At 41.2% G+C, this 18682-nt stretch overlaps 1 protein-coding gene across 4 annotated transcripts in view; it reads left to right on the forward strand.

The window, feature by feature from the left end:
• The window catches only part of CHM (CHM Rab escort protein), a 143133-nt gene that overhangs the window by 9322 nt on the left and 115129 nt on the right, over positions 1 to 18682 (forward strand). The window lies entirely within an intron of this gene.

Raw genomic sequence — 18682 nt, forward strand, 5'->3', positions numbered from 1 at the left:
GAGGTCTTGGAAGACTCAGATATCAGTCAAACAGAACCAGCTGCATCTTTTTGTTCTCCTAAACTGTCTTTGTGGATTTTGTCCAGTGTGACTTTTCTTTTCATATCTTGGGAAATGTTGGTTTAATATTGTCTGTATTTGTTTTTATTATGCTTTATATAGAATCCCTACAAATCCAGTGTTCCCAGGACATTTTTGTCCTTAATCAAACCCCTCCGGTCCTTGGTGTATAAATAGTACTGTTAATCTCTTGTAGTTGTAAGTACTCAGAGAACTGGCCATTCAAGACAATTTCAGCATCATTAATCTATGTGATATCAAATTGTTTATGCAAAAGTTTTTAGTATAGTTAAAACTGTATATATTGATAGTTTTCTGTGTGTGGGGCATGTGTATATGTCATAGTGGCTCATCTCCCCGACTTCTTTGAAATTATAATATGCTCTGGTGAGTTATTTGGATAAAACCTAATAATGTAAATCACAGGAGAAATAATTTTGGAACTACACGAAAGACCGAAAAGTTGTATGCAGAGACGACATGTTAAAATGTTATAAATTGCTAGTGAGTTTTAAAAAAGTGGTACTGCTAAGAGAATAAGTATTTATTCAGCAATAGAATTAAATCATACTTAAGAAGAAATCATTAAAATAAAATTAAGTTATGACTAGTATTTTAGTGGAACTGAACCATGCTTGTTGGTTCTACAGGGTAAATGGGCCCAGAGACTCTTCTAAAAGAGGAGTGGAATGGACAAATATGCTTATTATGATCACTGTAAAATAAGTTTTTATGATACTGCTTGAGGGAGAACCTTGCATAATACTTGATCATGATTTCAGTCATCAGTCTGACACTTGATTTTTTTTTGTTTTGTTTGAAAGCTGATATATGTATATTTCTGAATACTTGGACTGTTTCTCACTTCAGTTTTAAAGTTTAATAGATCAGACATTGGGAACAAAAGAGCAAATTACTGAAGCTGTGGAGTTTTCCCTCATGTTACCCTGCCAGGTTATCTGATCTATGAACTGAAGTTGGGTGTGAGGCTGTTCTACCCTGCACGTGTATTCATCTTAGTCACTTTCAAACAAAACCTCTGTCTGTATATTTTTCCCTCTGATGTTCCTGATTGATAGTTCCATGACATTAAGAACATAAAAATGTCCCTACTGGGTCAGACCAAAGGTCCATCTAGCCCAGTATCCTGTCTTCCGACATTGGCCAGTGCCAGGTGCCCCAGAGGGAGTGAACCTAACAGGGAATCAAGTGATCCATCCCCTGTCGCTCATTTCCAGCTTCTGGCAAACAGAGGCTAGGGACACCACCCCTGCCCGTCCTGGCTAATAGCCATTGATGGACCTGTCCTCCATGAATTTATCTAGTTCTCTTTTGAACCCTGTTATGGTCTTGGCCTTCATAACATCCTCTGGCAAGGAGTTCCACAGGTTGACTATACACTGTGTGAAGAAATACTTCCTTTTATTTGTTTTAAACCTGCTGCCAATTAATTTCATTTGGTGACCCCCTAGTTCTTGTGTTATGAGAAGGAGTACACAACACTTATCTACTTTCTCTACACCAGTCATGATTTTATAGACCTCCATCATTATCCCCCCTCAGTCGCCTCTTTTCCAAGCTGAAAAGTCCCAGTCTTATTAATCTCTCCTCATATGGAAGTCGTTCCATGCCCCTAATAATTTTTGTTGTCCTTTTCTGAACCTTTTCCAAATCCAAACTATCTTTTTTGCAATGGGGCGACCACATCTGCATGCAGTATTCAAGGTGTGGGAGTACCATGGATTTATATAGAGGCAACATGATATTTTCTGTCCTATTATCTATCCCTTTCTTAATGATTCCCAACATTCCGTTCGCTTTTTTGACTGCTGCTGCACATTGAGTGGATGTTTTCAGAGAACTATCCACAATGGCTCCAAGATCTTTCTTGAATGGTAACAGCTAATTTAGACCCCCATCATTTTATATGTGTAGTTGGGATTGTGCTTTGATGTGCATTTCTTTGCATTTATCAACATTAAATTTCATCTGCCATTTTGTTGCCCGGTCACCCAGTTTTGAGAGATCGTTTTGTAGCTTTTCATAGTCTGCCTGGGTCTTAACTATCTTTAGTAATTTTATATCATCTGCAATTTTGCCACCTCACTGTTTACCCTTTTCCAGATCATTTATGAATAGGACTGGTCCCAGAACAGACCCCTGGGGAAAACCACTATTTACTTCTCCCCATTCTGAAAACTGACCATTTATATCTACCCTTTGTTTTCTGTCTTTTAATCAGTTACCAATTCATGAGAGCACCTTCCCTCTTTTCTGGTGGCAGCTTACTTTGCGTAAGAGCCTTTGGTGAGGCTGATTGATTCTGTTTAATCAGGTAAAAAGCTAAAAAGGCATGTGGTGCTGCTTCTTCCTTTGAACAATCAGAACGTCTTGTTTAAATTCAAGAATAGTCTTTCCTTTCTAAATACTTCATTCAATTACTCAGTTTGCGGCTGCTGTAGCACCAGAAATATCTTGCTTTAGTGTTCTGTAGCACCACCTACCACCAAAAAAACCCAAACCTTTTTGCTACTTTATATCCGGGATCGGAAACCTTTGGCACATGGACCGTCAGGGAAATCTGCTGGTGGGCCAGTACAGTTTGTTTACCTGCAGCGTCGGCAGGTTCAGCTGATCATAGCTCCCACGGGCCAGGCCAATGGGGGCTGCGGGAAGCAGTGTGGGCTGAGGGATGTGCTGGCCGCCACTTTCCGCAGCCCCCATTGGCCTGGATCAGCGAACAGCAGCCAGTTGGAGCCGCGATTGGCTGAACCTGCGGACGCTGCAGGTAAATAAACTGCCCCGGCCTGCCAGCAGATTTCCCTGAAGGGCTGCATGCCAAAGGTTGCTGATCCCTGCTTTATATATATTTTTGGTAAAATCCACAAGCTAGTTACACTTTGAATCTAGGCATTCATGCATTGCTTGTCACCACAATACATGAATGCCTTACAAGTTCTAACTATTGCAGGGATCTTGCTATTAGGACTATCCAGTGAACTCCACCAGAATTAGCAGTTACTGTGTTTAAATACAAGTAAAATTTACTACAGTGGGTCAGCTGTCTGATTACAGAAGACTGCTGTATTGAAAGTGCCTGCTTGCTTCCTGCATTCTTTTGCTCAATGGTTCCCTCCAACACTTTTTTTATTAAGTGCCTCTCGTGGCTTGTTTAATAGATATATTTAACTGAATTAAATGTTTTAAACCTTTTGCTACAAAAGTCCTATGTAATTTGCCACAAGAATATTAGTTGTACAGTGGAAAGATCCAATTTCCATTGAGTAATTCAGGAACTAAGACACTTCCTACAAACAGTTGCAGCTGTATGTTATATAAACTGCTTGGATCAGGAAACTTGTCCATCGTAATTACTGGAAAGAGCCTTGCACATGTGGGGCATTGCGTAATAATAAATAGTTGCTAATCAAACAGTGAAGTGGAAAAGCTAAAAGTAAATTTTGGATTATATTAAGGTCAATTATATATTTTTGCTGTAGAATTATTTTTAGGGCTGTCAGGTGACTAAAATTAATCTCGACTAATTGGGCTGTTAAACAATAGAATACCATTTATTTAAATATTTTTGGATGTTTCCTCATTTTCAAATATATTGATTTCAATTACAACACAATACAAAATGTACAGTGCTCGTTTTATATTTTTTTATTATAAATATTTGTACTGTAAAAAACACAAGAAATATTTTTCAGTTCCCCCAATACAAGTACTGTAGTGTAATCTCTTTATCATGAAATTTGAACCTACAAATGTAGAATTATGTGTAAAAAAACAAACTGCCCTCAAAAACAAAACAGTGTAAAACTTTAGAGCCAACAAGTCCACTGTGTCCTACTTCTTGTTCAGCCAGTTGCTCAGACAAACAAGTTTGTTTACATTTGCAGGAGATAATTCTGCTTGGTTCTTGTTTACAGTGTCACCTGAAAGTGAGAATAGGCATTCACATGGCACTGTCGTAGCCAGCATTGCAAGATATTTACGTGCCAGATGTGCTAAAGATTCATATGTCCTTTATGCTTCAGCCACCATTCCAGAGGACACGTGTCCATGCTGATGATGGGTTCTGCTCGATAATGATCCAAAACAGTGCGGACCTTGCATGTTCATTTTCATCATCTGAGTCAGATGCCACCAGCGCAAGGTTGATTTTCTTTTTTGATGGTTCGGGTTCTGTAGCTTCCACATTGGAGTGTTGCTCTTTTAAGACATCTGAAAGCATGCTCCACACCTAGTCCCTCTGAGATTTTGGAAGGCACTTCAGATTCTTAAACCTTGGGTCGAGTGCTGTATCTGTCATTAGAAATCTCCCATTGGTACCATTTTTGGGTTTTGTCAAATCTGCAGTGAAAGAGTTCTTAAAACAAACATGTGCTGGGTCATCCTCCGAGACTGCCGTAACATGAAATATATAGCAGAATGGAGGTAAAACAGAGCAGGAGGCATACAATTCTCCCCCAAGGATTTCAATCACAAATTTAATTAATACTGTTTTTTTTAACATGCGTCGTCAGCATGGAAGCATGTTCTCTGGAATGGTGGCTGAAGCATGAAGGGGCATACGAATGTAAATACTTTGCAATGCTGGCTACAAAAGTGCCATGTTGAACACCTGTTCTCACTTTCTGGTGACATAGATAAGAAGCAGGCAGCATTATTTCCCGTAAATGTAAACAAACTTGTTTGTCTTAGTGGCTTGCTGAATAAGAAGTAGGACTGAGTGGATTTGTAGGCTTTGAAGTTTTACACTGTTTTGTTTTTGAGTGCAGTTATGTATTCAAAAAGAAATCTATTTGTAAGTTGCACTTTCACGATGAAGATTGCACTACAGTACTTGTATGAAGTGAACTGAAAAATAAGATTTTTTAAATAATTTTTACAGTGCAAATTTGTAATAAAAATATAAAGTGAGCACTGTACACTTTGTATTCTGTGTTGTAATTAAAATTGATATATTTGAAACTGTAGAAAATATCCACAATATTTAATACATTTCAATTGGTATTCTATTGTTTAGCAGTCTGATTAAAACTGATTAATTGCGATTAATTTTATTTAATCACGTGACTTAACTGCAGTTGACAGCCCTAATTTTTCCCCTCTTTGAAGCACTAGATTTTGACTGGGCAGCTTTGAAAATTGACCTGTGAGAGCTCACTGAATTGAAATTTAGTCATACCTAACTTTTATTTCTTCATGTAAGTGGAACTACAGTTGATATTGGCACCTTAATGACCATGCCATATTTAATACATAATTTTGAGGCAATCTAGTAACATAATACCTGTATATTTATTGTATTTTTTACTTATGGATCACATTACCATTAATGAAGTTTAGGCTGATTCTTTCAGGAAAAGTTTCTAAAACACTTACAATAAATCTGAATCCCTGCTTGCAGGTGATTGGTTAGTCTGCTTCTGCCTCCAATCTAGGCAGGCTGGGTGTGGCCATACCTTTGAAGACTCAGCAAGATGAATCAGTGTCCAGGAGCTGTAGGAGGCTTTACCAGTCCTCCTGCTCAGAGCAAAAGAAAACAAAACCGAAAAGAGATTTTTCTTCTTAGTATTTGGCTTAATGGATAACAAGCATTACTAGCAGTTGTCAGGAAAGCACACACCTGTCTGGGCTGGCCCAAACCCACTTGCCCGTTGGTCAGCCATGCCATGGCATCTGGACTAACTTGCTCAATTGCTGCAACTTGGCCATGTCCCATCATTTTCTCACTCTGCTCCAAACAATCCGCTTTGGAAGGATGTAAGTAGGAGCAAGAAGGGCATAAGGTCCACAATTTATTTCAGACTATTTTGCGCCTATCCTCTTTGACAAGGTCTGAGTCAGCCCTTTGTGCTCTGTACAAACACAGAACAAGGACAGTCCCTGCTCCAAAAGAGTTTATAATCTAAATCAGTCTTCCTGTGGTTGGAATGAAAGTCAAAGTTGCTCTGAAGTAAGGAAGTATTACTTCTGAGGGAATTCTGTACCTAAAAATTATGTGCACAATTTTTTAAAAATTCTACAAATTTTATTTGTCAATAAATAAATGTGGCTCCAGCATGGCAGTGGGGAGCACAGGCCACTGGCTGCATTGAGGTGGGAGATCACCCTGAAGTCCCCACTTCCCCCGAACTGCCCCTGACACACTGCAAGGACTGGGCCTGCCCTAGAAATACCCTGGGGCCCTCCCGCTTCATGCCAGGTGCATCAAGTTTGGGTGGGCAGGCTCAGCCCAGCAGGATCCAGGTGTGGGGTGAGAGGTTTCTGTGTGGGGCAATCTGGGTGCGGGTAGCTCAGTGAGAGATCTGGATGCACAGACGCTCGTTGGTGGGGTTCCGGGTGCAGGGGCACGGCAATGGGACTCGGGATCCAGGTGAAGGTGGTGGAGGTCTGGGTGCGGGGAGATGGGGCTTGGTGTGGGAGGGTCTGGGTGTGGGGGACTTAGTGGGGCTTGATGGGGTGAGGGTCCAGGTGCAGCTGGTTGGGGGATCAGTGGTGTGGGGGGCTTGTCAGAGGGGTCCAGGTGTAGGTGGCTATGACTTGTCAGAGTGAGAGTTCAATGGGCCTGCTTAACAGGGAAGCCCAGTTGCTGCTGAGGGGATGCTGCATGCTTGGCTCCCGCTCCCCCCCTGTGATTCCCCTGTCCCCTTTTACTCTCCATTTCCACCACTCCCACATTCCCCTCCCCTTGCCCTATTCCACTCCCCTTACCAAGGGCCACCGCGGGTACTCACTGTTGTACAGAAAAAAGGAGGGCTCCCTGCACACAGAAGGGGAGCACGACTGGCACTAGGACCAGGAGGCGGTATTTAGCCACAAAGTCAGCGGAGCAGAGATGCAGCCTCCTGGGCGGCTCTGCTTGCAGAATGACGGGGCAGTGGCATGTAACCCTGTGTGCCCCCCAGGCCTTGCCCCCAAAGAACTGCACCATGGTTGCCCCCTGCTGCCCTCCCCACTGCCCCCCCATAAGTGGCTTCCCTTTGCTTCTCTGCTGTTTTCTGCAGGGAAACACAGGAAATCTGTGGGAGGCTGGAGGGGTGGAGGCTGTTTTCTGCGGGTGTGCAGTCCTGCAGAATCCCCCCAGGAATAAAGTGTTTATATGAATTTCTTCTATTCAGTAATGTGTAGTTTAAAGTTTAAAAGAATTAGCTTGCTGAAGCAACTTTGGAAGTGCCTTGAACTGTCTGGATCTTCTTTGATATGGCTGCTCTCCGCCTGCTGTGATTGACACGTTTGGTTCTGCCTCCAAGGCGCTGCAAGCTGGGGAAAAACTTGCTGTAATAGATCTGCAAACTCTTCTCCTATAATAAAGAAAATGGTCATCTTAACTTATGTGAAAATTTCTTATTTTCGCTATTTTTAATTCTAGAATTTCATTGCAGAATAGTTTACAAGGAAGCAATGCTTTTTACTTAAATTTGAAGTGGAAAGGTATAAATGGCCCTGAAAAGTAGGCAGATTTCAAATTTGAAAATCTGTAGATCTGAAATGTAGTATTAAAGATAAATTGAAAAGCTTGTTAAAAATACATTAAATAGTATATTACCAAATCATTAACAGAGTTTGTGTAAGACTTAAGTTTTATAGGTAAATACATTTTAAAAAGCTGAAAATAATTTCCTCAGAGTTCAAGGTTGTTTCCTTTGCAACTGTTTATTCATTTAATTATTTTTTTGTGTGTGGCCAGTACCGACATTTAGGTATATGACAAACAAAAACAATATCACATTGTTTCATGCATTAGACAGCACAAATAACCATTCCACTTTTATGTGTAGCCCCAGTGCAGTACAACTAAAATCTCAGTGAGACAAATACTTCACAGTTAAACAAATGCTTGATCAAACAGATGTGTTGTGTGCTGTACTCAAAGTAAACCTCTATTTCTGTCTTAACAACAGAAGGTGCAAGTTCCACAGCTAGAGACACTCCATCAAAAATTAACGTAGTGATTCTCAAGAGGGGAGATCTAGGGACTCTTGGGAGTATGGGAAGTATCTCAGCTGATCTCCCTGTCACATGGATCCTGATCCCAAGCCCATTGAAGTCAACTGGAATCTTTTTATTAGCTTCAACAGGATTTGGATGAGGCCAATGATGCACATAGAAATTGGAGAGAATACTTCTAAAACCTAAAGCGCTGCATGGGGAGTAATCCTAACCTCTGAGATCTTGCTAAATTTACATTTAATAATCTACCAATGCTATTTTCAAATATTTCATAGTGAAGAAAAAGATACATCATGAGCTATCTTTTCTGTTGTGTCCATTTGTATATAGAAGTGTCATCTTTGACAAAATCCACCATTTCATAAGGAGAGAATTTTAAAAAGAGCTAAGCAATCAATATTTAACAGAATATGTCTTAATTCTTTTTTCATGTGGGTTTGCATCCCTTGTAACTTGATCTTTTCCACAACTGTCCACAGGCAACTACTCTTGCCCACAAATTATCTACTTATAGCACTTTGTCTCTTGAAGCAAAACATGAAGCCGTGTGCTGACCTCATCTTCTGTCACTACTAGTATGTAGCAATAGGTGGATTGGATGCTTAACTGCAGCACCCTGGAATAGCTGATGGAGAGAAGTTTTTATGAGACTGTATCTAGGTCGGACAGTGTTAAATGCAGTAACAGGACAGTAGATGATTCATGAGATACACTTTGGCTATCCATAAATTGCACAGCTGGCATGGAAAAGTTACGTAAATTGTTTAGTTAACTGGAAACCAAAGAGAAAAGACACTTAAATGATGTAAAACGGACAAAAGAAGTAGGAAAAGATTTTTAATCTACACGTGTGTTACTAATTAGGAATAAAATATACTTACTACTACCAATTATTTAAAACAGCATATTTGTCAGTTATGTCGTTCAAGTTTGTCAGTGTGTTTAAAACAGTTTAAACACATGATGTGACATAGTCATGTAATTTAAGGTGTTAAGTACTTGAATTGGAATCCTAAATTGTTTATGAAAGTAGCCATGATAACTGATAGTTAGGAGGCTTGGATCCTGGCATCTTTAGGGTATATTACCGTAATTAGATTTTCTTACAGAACAAACACTCCTGCCATACCTCCTCAAATTATAATCTTGTCAAAACTTGAAAACTCTTCAGGCTTAGTGGGTAGTAGGATGGGAAATTTCACTCTTTTAGATTTATGCTTGGTTCATGATTCTTTAGATGGTACTTCTTCTTTTGATTAAACGCTGAAGAGGTTCCCCTGGTATTGCATTAGGTGCACTGTTTCTGGAGGTGTAGCATCTTTCGGATAAGATGTAAAACCAAGGTCTTGACCACTTGTAATTATGAAAGAACCCTGTGCATTTTGCTCAAGATCAATTTAGGACAGCTGTCCTAGCCAAATTTCATGTGGGTAATTACATTCTGTCTATCAAAAACTAGCCCTGCATTTTCAATTGAATACAGTAGTCATCTGCTGTGCTAAATAGTTACCTAGTATTGCTGTTACTTTCATCCTTAGAGGCTGCTGCACTTCAGTGGTGACCCGGCATGTTTATAGTTTGTAAAATGGTTTTTGGATGTTTGGGGTGTTTGTGTAAGGTAATAAACATAAAATAAGATTATTAGATTGCAAATGTTGGTTTTGAAATCTTTGTATGTATTGCTTTAAGATTTAGAGGCTTCTGAAACTGGTGGTGGGGCCAAATGGCACAAACTAGAGGTGTTGTCTGTTGAAATAAGATATTCTGGTACATTGCATGGTATATTAGTGAAAAAGAGCTGGAAGTCTATGCGTAATATGATTCGTAAATGAACATCAATTGGCTCAATGTGCACATAGAAATGGAACATTTCTTGAAAGTTTGAAACACTGCTACAGGGAAGCGCAGTGCCTATTTGAAGTGCCCTTTGCCTATGGAATTGTCTAGCAAACAGAATGAACTTTCCCAGAATGGATGCAATTGTTCTTTTTTTTTTTTTTTTTTAAGATAAAAGCCATGTATAGCATGGTATTTCGTCGTAGTAAAGTAGTCAGTGACACAGCAAAGTTGCACTGAATCTTCATAACTTTTTGTATTTTGCCAGTTGAGATGACCATTTTCACGATCCCTCAAAGTGGTAGGTCTTAAAAATGAAAGTTGCAAGAAAATCTGAAATTTTACCTTAGTGCATATGATGATTTGAAATAGAATAGCCCATGGGTCATGCTGATTCCTGAATAAGGAAGACACTCATATTTTGTTGACATTGTACAAAAGTCATTAATTTGATCATCTTTAAGGCTTGGTGTAGGCATTTGTTTGCAACTGAGTATTTTAAAAGTTACAGGCAGCATACTGTTTAGTACTTAACTGTACTGGACAAAGGAAACTTTTCAAGGAAAATGAAGCAGTTTGAAAGGTAAGTATTTTTCTGTTTAGGTTGGCTAAATATTTTATAATGCTTTTTCTCTCTGCTTTTTTTTTGTAATCTGATTTTTGTAATTTTATGTGAATAAAGTGGATGATAATGCTAATTTAATTCTGGGGGGAAGGGGGAGGAATTTTTAACTGCCCTAGAGAACCTGAGCTGGGTAGAAGAGTTGTTCCGATCAAAGTCTTAGGACCCAGGGGAAAGGAAGCAATTGAGTTTGCATTCTAAATCCAGCAGTTTTTATTCTGGCAAATAATTTGTTGACTTTAATGTGAACGAGCCCTAAATAAGAACGTGAGGCCATGGCTACACTTTGGGGAGTATAGTGGCATAGCTATGACACCACCCCATAATGTGGATGCAGCCTGCAGTGACGAAAGAGGTTTTTCCATTGGTGTTGGAGCACCACCTTCCTGAGCGAAAGTAGCTAGGTCAACGGAAGCATTCTCCTGTTGATTTAGCTGCTTCTATATTGAGGGTTAGGTTGGCATAGCCATGGTGTTTGAGTGTAGATTTTAAGTGTGGACTTTCTTGAGTTCAAGACATTAGAATATGGCATTTGATGTCTGGATCCTCCTAGTGTTATCTAGTCTTGGGTTCTAGGGTTAACCAGGACTAGGCAAAACATTTTTAAACATAATACTTAATATTAGCATTTTTTTAATCTAGTACAAGTCTTCAGTTTTTCCTAGGGTTTGAGCTAAACAAATGATCACTTGATAGTCTGAGACCTAGTCTATACTACAGAGTTAAGTCGACAAACTGCCTTACATCTACCTAACTGTGTAAGCGTCTTCGCTCTACAGGGAGTCCCCGGTATACATCTCCCCCTTATCCGTTGTTTCAGATATCCATCACTCATCAATAGGGGAACATGTTCCAATTTACGTTGGTCCTGATCTGCATATCCGTTGTTTGCACGGATCGGGACTGACGTGAATTGGAACACTTTCCTCTATTGTACAGTACTGTACTTGCATCCGCTGACCACATTCAAGGCTTATTACCTATAGAGGATGTTCTCTATGCTGATTAAGGAGATGGCAGGTGAAGGAAAGCCCGTTGTAAAGGAGTTTTGGAAGTCCTACAACATCTTGAATGGTGTGGAAAACATTGTTGCGTAGTGGGAAGAGGTCACTTTGCAATGGATGAACAGCATTTGGCACTGTGCATGGCCAGATGCTGTCCACAGCTTCATGGGATTTGATGCTGTTCCTGCTCCCGAGCAAGAAAATGTCAAGTTGGCGAAGGATGTTGGCTTCGAGGAGGAGGAGGATGTACAGGAGTTGTTGGAGTCTCATGCTGAGCAGCTGACAGGATATCTGAAGAAAGCAAGGATGATCATGATGATGACGTAGGGCTGGAAGCCAGGAGTCTGATGACAAAGAATCTCTCCCATTTCTTTGGATTGCTGGATGAGATAACGGAAATCATACAGAGTGGGGATCCATTTTGTGAACCGTTTGCCAAAGTCTCCAGGGCTCTTGGTACAATGGCTTGCTACAGAGAGATCTATAGTTCAAAGATTCATGCAGGAGAGCAGATGTCAATAAAATCCTTTAAGACTTCTGAAACCGAAAACCCAGCCGAAGAAAACCCAGCCACCACCCATACCTAAGTTTAGTGTAATTGACACTGTATTTATTGTATTAAAATGTTCTATGTGTTTGGATGGTGTTAGTAGGGTTCTGTAACCGTGCCTATGTGGGTCACAACTGACAATACCAAATTCAGGACAAACTGCTGAGAGAGTGCAAACACACCCCAAACTGGTTGTTATTCCTCCATAAGCTGTACCAGCACAAAGTAAACTTCAGTCTCACCACATTGGCTAACAAGAAGTCAGGTAAGCAGTTTCTGTAGATATTCCAGTCCTTGTATCACCACCAAAAACACTGGATTTAAAGATGAGTTGTTCCTTGAAACCAATCTCATCAAACAAAAGGCTCTTCTGATCCCAGAGGACCAGCCACACACCCAGGTCAATATATAACTCAGATCTTACCCAAAAACACACTGATGCCAATCCTTCAGATCTAAAATCTAAAGCTTTATTTACAAAAAAGAAAGGTGGAAGTTAAAATTGGTTAAAGAATCAAATACATACAGTAATTGCAAAGTTCTTGGTCAGGGTTGCAGTGATGGAATAAACTGCTGGCTTGATAAGTCTCTGGTTGCTTCCTAATAATTGGAAGGACCTCAGTCCCTTGGTTAGAATGCTCCCATTAATATAAGTCCATAGTCCAGAGGTTTGAGCAGGAAAGAAGCAAAATAGAGATGTGTTTCCAGGGCCTTTTATAGCTTCTGCCATGTGGAGGGAAATTCACTGTTTTCAAACAAAGCCCTCAGCACAGCTAGTGGAAAATTGCAGGAAAAAGATGGAGTTTGGAGTTACGTGGGCAAGACATATGTCCATGCATGAATTTGCCTAGTCACAGCAGAAAATCATTATCTATATCTCAAACAGTACATTCACAAGAAAGTCCCTTCAGGGTAGGTATGTGTGACGTTCCTCTGGTGTTATCTGCACCACTCCACTGCTAGGTTACTCCACTACACCTCAATTCTGAGAGCCAGCCTTACCCTGATCTGCTGTGAGAACCCGCACTCCTGAGCTGTTCATGCACAGCCTCTAGCAAGTCAGCTGCTTGGATTGTGCAACCAAATGACACTAGCCAATATCTTTGGTCCAAGACACAGCCCTAGGAACCTCCATCTTGCAGTGTCCAGTTATGCCCGCTGGATGTTGCAAGCTTATATGAGTGTGTCAATTTAACAAAGAAATTGATATGCACCAGGCTTGTTATCCCAAGGGGAGGTTCTGACATGCTTCAAACCAAAAGCACTGTTTCAGGTAGAATTTAGAATTTATTAACTACAAAGAAATTTTAAGTGATTATAAGTCAAAGCACAAGAAGTTGGATTTGGCCAAATGAAATAAAAGCAAAATACATTCTAAGATCTTAACGCTTTCAGTGCCCTTAAAAACTTAAAGAAAAGGAGTACTTGTGGCACCTTAGAGACTAACCAATTTATTTGAGCATGAGCTTTCGTGAGCTACAGCTCACTTAATCGGATGCATACTGTGGAAACTGCAGCAGATATTATATACACACAGAGATCATGAAACAATACCTCCTCCCACCCCACTGTCCTGCTGGTAATAGCTTATCTAAAGTGATCATCAAGTTAAGCCATTTCCAGCACAAATCCAGGTTTTCTCACCCCCCCACCCCCATACACACACAAACGCACTCTCCTGCTGGTAATAGCTCATCCAAAGTGACCACTCTCCCTACAATGTGCATGGTAATCAAGGCGGGCCATGTCCAGCACAAATCCAGGCTCTCTCACCCCCCCTTCCCCCCCCCCGGGGACACACACACACATAAACTCACTCTCCTGCTGGCAATAGCTCATCCAAACTGACCACTCTCCAAGTTTAAATCCAAGTTTAACCAGAACGTCTTGGGGGGGGGGGGTGGTAGGAAAAAACAAGGGGAAATAGGCTACCTTGCATAATGACTTAGCCACTCCCAGTCTCTATTTAAGCCTAAATTAATAGTGTCCAATTTGCAAATGAATTCCAATTCAGCAGTTTCTCGCTGGAGTCTGGATTTGAAGTTTTTTTGTTTTAAGATAGCGACCTTCATGTCTGTGATTGTGTGACCAGAGAGATTGAAGTGTTCTCCGACTTGTTTATGAATGTTATAATTCTTGACATCTGATTTGTGTCCATTTATTCTTTTACGTAGAGACTGTCCAGTTTGACCAATGTAAATGGCAGAGGGGCATTGCTGGCACATGATGGCATATATCACATTGGTGGATGTGCAGGCGAACGAGCCTCTGATAGTGTGGCTGATGTTATTAGGCCCTGTGATGGTGTCCCCTGAATAGATATGTGGGCACAGTTGGCAACGGGCTTTGTTGCAAGGATAAGTTCCTGGGTTAGTGGTTCTGTTGTGTGGTATGTGGTTGTTGGTGAGTATTTGCTTCAGGTTGCGGGGCTGTCTGTAGGCAAGGACTGGCCTGTCTCCCAAGATTTGTGAGAGTGTTGGGTCATCCTTTAGGATAGGTTGTAGATCCTTAATAATGCGTTGGAGGGGTTTTAGTTGGGGGCTGAAGGTGATGGCTAGTGGCGTTCTGTTATTTTCTTTGTTAGGCGTGTCCCGTAGTAGGTGACTTCTGGGAACTCTTCTGGCTCTATCAATCTGTTTCTTCCCTTCCGCAGGTGGGTATTGTAGTTGTAAGAAAGCTTGACAGAGATCTTGTAGGTGTTTGTCTCTGTCTGAGGGGTTGGAGCAAATGTGGTTGTATCGCAGAGCTTGGCTGTAGACGATGGATCGTGTGGTGTGGTCAGGGTGAAAGCTGGAGGCATGTAGGTAGGAATAGCGGTCAGTAGGTTTCCGGTATAGGGTGGTGTGTATGTGACCATTGTTTATTAACACTGTAGTGTCCAGGAAGTGGATCTCTTGTGTGGACTGGACCAGGCTGAGGTTGATGGTGGGATGGAAGTTGTTGAAATCATGGTGGAATTCCTCAAGGGCTTCTTTTCCATGGGTCCAGATGATGAAGATGTCATCAATATAGCGCAAGTAGAGTAGGGGCTTTAGGGGACGAGAGCTGAGGAAGCGTTGTTCTAAATCGGCCATAAAAATGTTGGCATACTGTGGGGCCATGCGGGTACCCATAGCAGTCCCGCTGATCTGAAGGTATACATTGTCCCCAAATGTAAAATAGTTATGGGTAAGGACAAAGTCACAAAGTTCAGCCACCAGGTTAGCCGTGACATTATCGGGGATAGTGTTCTTGACGGCTTGTAGTCCATCTTTGTGTGGAATGTTGGTGTAGAGGGCTTCTACATCCATAGTGGCCAGGATGGTGTTATCAGGAAGATCACCGATGGATTGAAGTTTCCTCAGGAAGTCAGTGGTGTCTCAAAGGTAGCTGGGAGTGCTGGTAGCGTAGGGCCTGAGGAGGGAGTCTACATAGCCAGACAATCCTGCTGTCAGGGTGCCAATGCCTGAGATGATAGGGCGCCCAGGATTTCCAGGTTTATGGATCTTGGGTAATAGATAGAATATCCCAGGTCGCTTCAGTTGCTTGGTGGTGATGTCTGTAGATGGAGGTGGAGGAGAAAGGCAGAGCAAGGCAAATGTCTCTTCCCTTTTATCATGTTCTTCCCTCTTGGCTTTGCCCTCCCTCCCGCCCCCCTTCAGGGTCAGGTGAGCATTACCTCCTTGTAGTCCCTGACTGATAAGGGAAGAGGGGTGACTCTCTCAGGAGTCCAAGAGCTCCTTTGTTGCTGCCTTGTGAGGCTGGGCTGGGCTGGGTTTGTCCCATACATGTGCTGATGAGGTGTGAACTGCCCCTCTGTTCCTGGAAAGTTTTGCCTGGGCTTGTTTTAAGCCTTGAGGACACATTTTCAGCCTCATAACTATATACAGTAAATTACAACCTTCAACATTATTATAACAACAATGTTCAGTGCATCATGAGCCTTCCAAAGACACCGGACATGACAAACTTTGCATTGGATACCACACAGTCATATTATAAGGATGAAAGTGGGGGTGCAGGGTGTTCCCCCGAGATAGTCTTCCATTGTGAGTTAAATGTTCTTTTGATGGGCCACTCAATTTGAATAGTCCTTCCAAGATGTGCTGGCTAACTAGCTTGTGGGTGTTAGCCCAGGAGCAAACATTTGAAATCCAGGTTTAGAGCCAATACTCATAACTTCAAATACAAAAATGATACATGCATAAAAATAGCATAATCATATTCAACAAATCCTAACCTTTCCATAGACACCTTACTTGACAACCTTTGTACAATATTTGTTGCAATTATATAACAGTTGTAGCAACAATGATCTACATGGTCATATTTTAATCCTATAACGTCACAGGTTCTACATTATTTTATTCAATGTTTTATGTTTAAAATGTGTACTATATAATCTCTCATTATAAAAAGGTAAAAAGAAAAGGAGTACGTGTGGCACCTTAGAGACTAACCAATTTATTTGAGCATGAACTTTCGTGAGCTAAGTGAGCTGTAGCTCACGAAAGTTCATGCTCAAATAAATTGGTTAGTCTCTAAGGTGCCACACGTACTCCTTTTCTTTTTGCGAATACAGACTAACACGGCTGTTCCTCTGAAACCTATAAAAAGGTACACTGTAGGTGAAAAGAGCATTGTCATAAGTGAGTGTGGTGAACGTATCCTCCCCTTATTACATTATCCCTTATAGGGAAAAATTCCCCAGTTTGTCGTTTTGGTATCCATCACCTTTTTCAAGAACGCAACCCCAGTATATACAGGGGAGCCTCTTGTAGAGTTCTTCCTGCGGATTTAACTCACCTGCTATACTGACCTAATAACTCCACCTCCCCAAGAGGCATAGTGCTTAGATCAATGTAGTTAGGTTGACGTAGCATCTGTACAGACACTGTGATGCTTACATCATTTGTTGCTGCCTTTGACAGCTGGAGTCCCGCTGTCCCGGGGCTGACAGCTGGAGCCCTCGTGCCCCAGGATTGTCAGTGCCTTACAGTGTCCAGCTTAAGTCAGTGCAGGCACTCCTGGTGAGGATGTGCACAGACAACAGAAGGAATACAGTGTGGACACAAAGAGCCTATTTAATTACTGTGGTGGCTGCAGATCGATCTAACTTCTTAATGACAGGTTTCAGAGTAACAGCCGTGTTAGTCTGTATTTGCAAAAAGAAAAGGAGTACTTGTGGCACCTTAGAGACTAACCAATTTATTTGAGCATAAGCTTTCGTGAGCTACAGCTAACTTCTTAAGTCAACTTAATTTTGTAGTGTAGACATGAGAGTTCCTCACACGAGTTCAAGGAGGACTGATGTTAATTTTCTTAGCACACTTTTGAAGTTAGTAACTACTTGTCCTTAGAACCTTTTAAGATGCTACATGATGTATTTGAAGTGAATTATCAGGTTGGCAAGATGAAGAAACCTTACTGTGTCCTTTAGTAAGAGTAGAAGTGGTATTGTGCCTGAGGAAACAGAGAAGATAGAGAACCTATAGTTCTCCTTAGTTTCTCTCTCTAGCTGAATATATAGTTTAGGCAGCTCTAACAGAAGTCAGGTCATGATTCCTAAGATTTACTGTCACCCATTCTTATTGCGTCCCCTGTAACTAGGCAATCAAAATATTTGAAAGAGAGTTGGATTGGGCTGGTATTGGCAGTATGGTATACCAGTGTCTTTTGTGCTACCACTTTGCTCTCCAAAGCTTTAACTTTAATTTTTAAGTCTATAGCTATTATGGCTGAGATGCACTCAGGCCTTGTCTACACTGCAACTTTCTCACTCAGGGGTGTGAAAAACACACCCCCGAGCACTGCAAGTTACAGTGCTGTAAAGTGGCAGTGTAGACCATGCACTAGCGCTGGGAGCTATTCCCGTCATGGGGGTGGGTGCGTGTGTGTGTGTGTGGTGTAGTGGCTTTTTATTTTTAGCACTGGGAGAGCTGCGCTGGTGTGGGGACTGCCGGCACTGGTGCCATGGCTACACAGCCATATTAAAGCACTGCTGCCGCAGCACTTTAACGTTGCTAGTGAAGACATGGCCTCAGTTTATTTTTGAAGCTAACTGTTGCAGTTACATCTTCCTGCTTTTGAAAAACCTGGAAGAATAGCTGTAAGAGGTGTGAACTGCCCCATTCATTTCAATTAGTGCTGACTTGGGTGCTCAAAGGAATCTAGCTGCGTACAGAGTACCTGCTGAATGGGGAGTAGAGTCTAGAGAACATGCATAGTCCTATTTTAAACATCTACCTAATCTGCCGTAAGTGGCGTCTCATGTAGGCAGGGTATTTAGTAGAACTCTACTACTATTTATCAACTTTGATTTCTGGGCTGAAGTATAGTAAAAATAACTTTATTTTCAAATATATCAGTGTCTGTATCAGTGAGGTAGACGCTTCTGAGCATCCCATAAATCTTCAGGCAGTATCACATAGGAAATGCTGATATCAAGTCATCTAAGAGAGTGGCTGGTGACAAGATTCCACAAAGAGACGCTAATAGCATTTACAAAGACAAAATGCTGGGTAATCTAAAAATAAATAAATAAATTCTGTGGCTGTGTTCTGTAAGTTCCTTAGGATAATATTAAAAAAACCTCTTATTGACTCTCAAATTTTGTATTTGATATTTTAGCATGAATGTGTAAAGGCTTAATCTAAAAAGATGTGA

The sequence above is a fragment of the Caretta caretta genome, chromosome 9, assembly GCF_965140235.1.
Source record: "Caretta caretta isolate rCarCar2 chromosome 9, rCarCar1.hap1, whole genome shotgun sequence".
Classification (NCBI taxonomy): Eukaryota; Metazoa; Chordata; order Testudines; family Cheloniidae; genus Caretta; species Caretta caretta.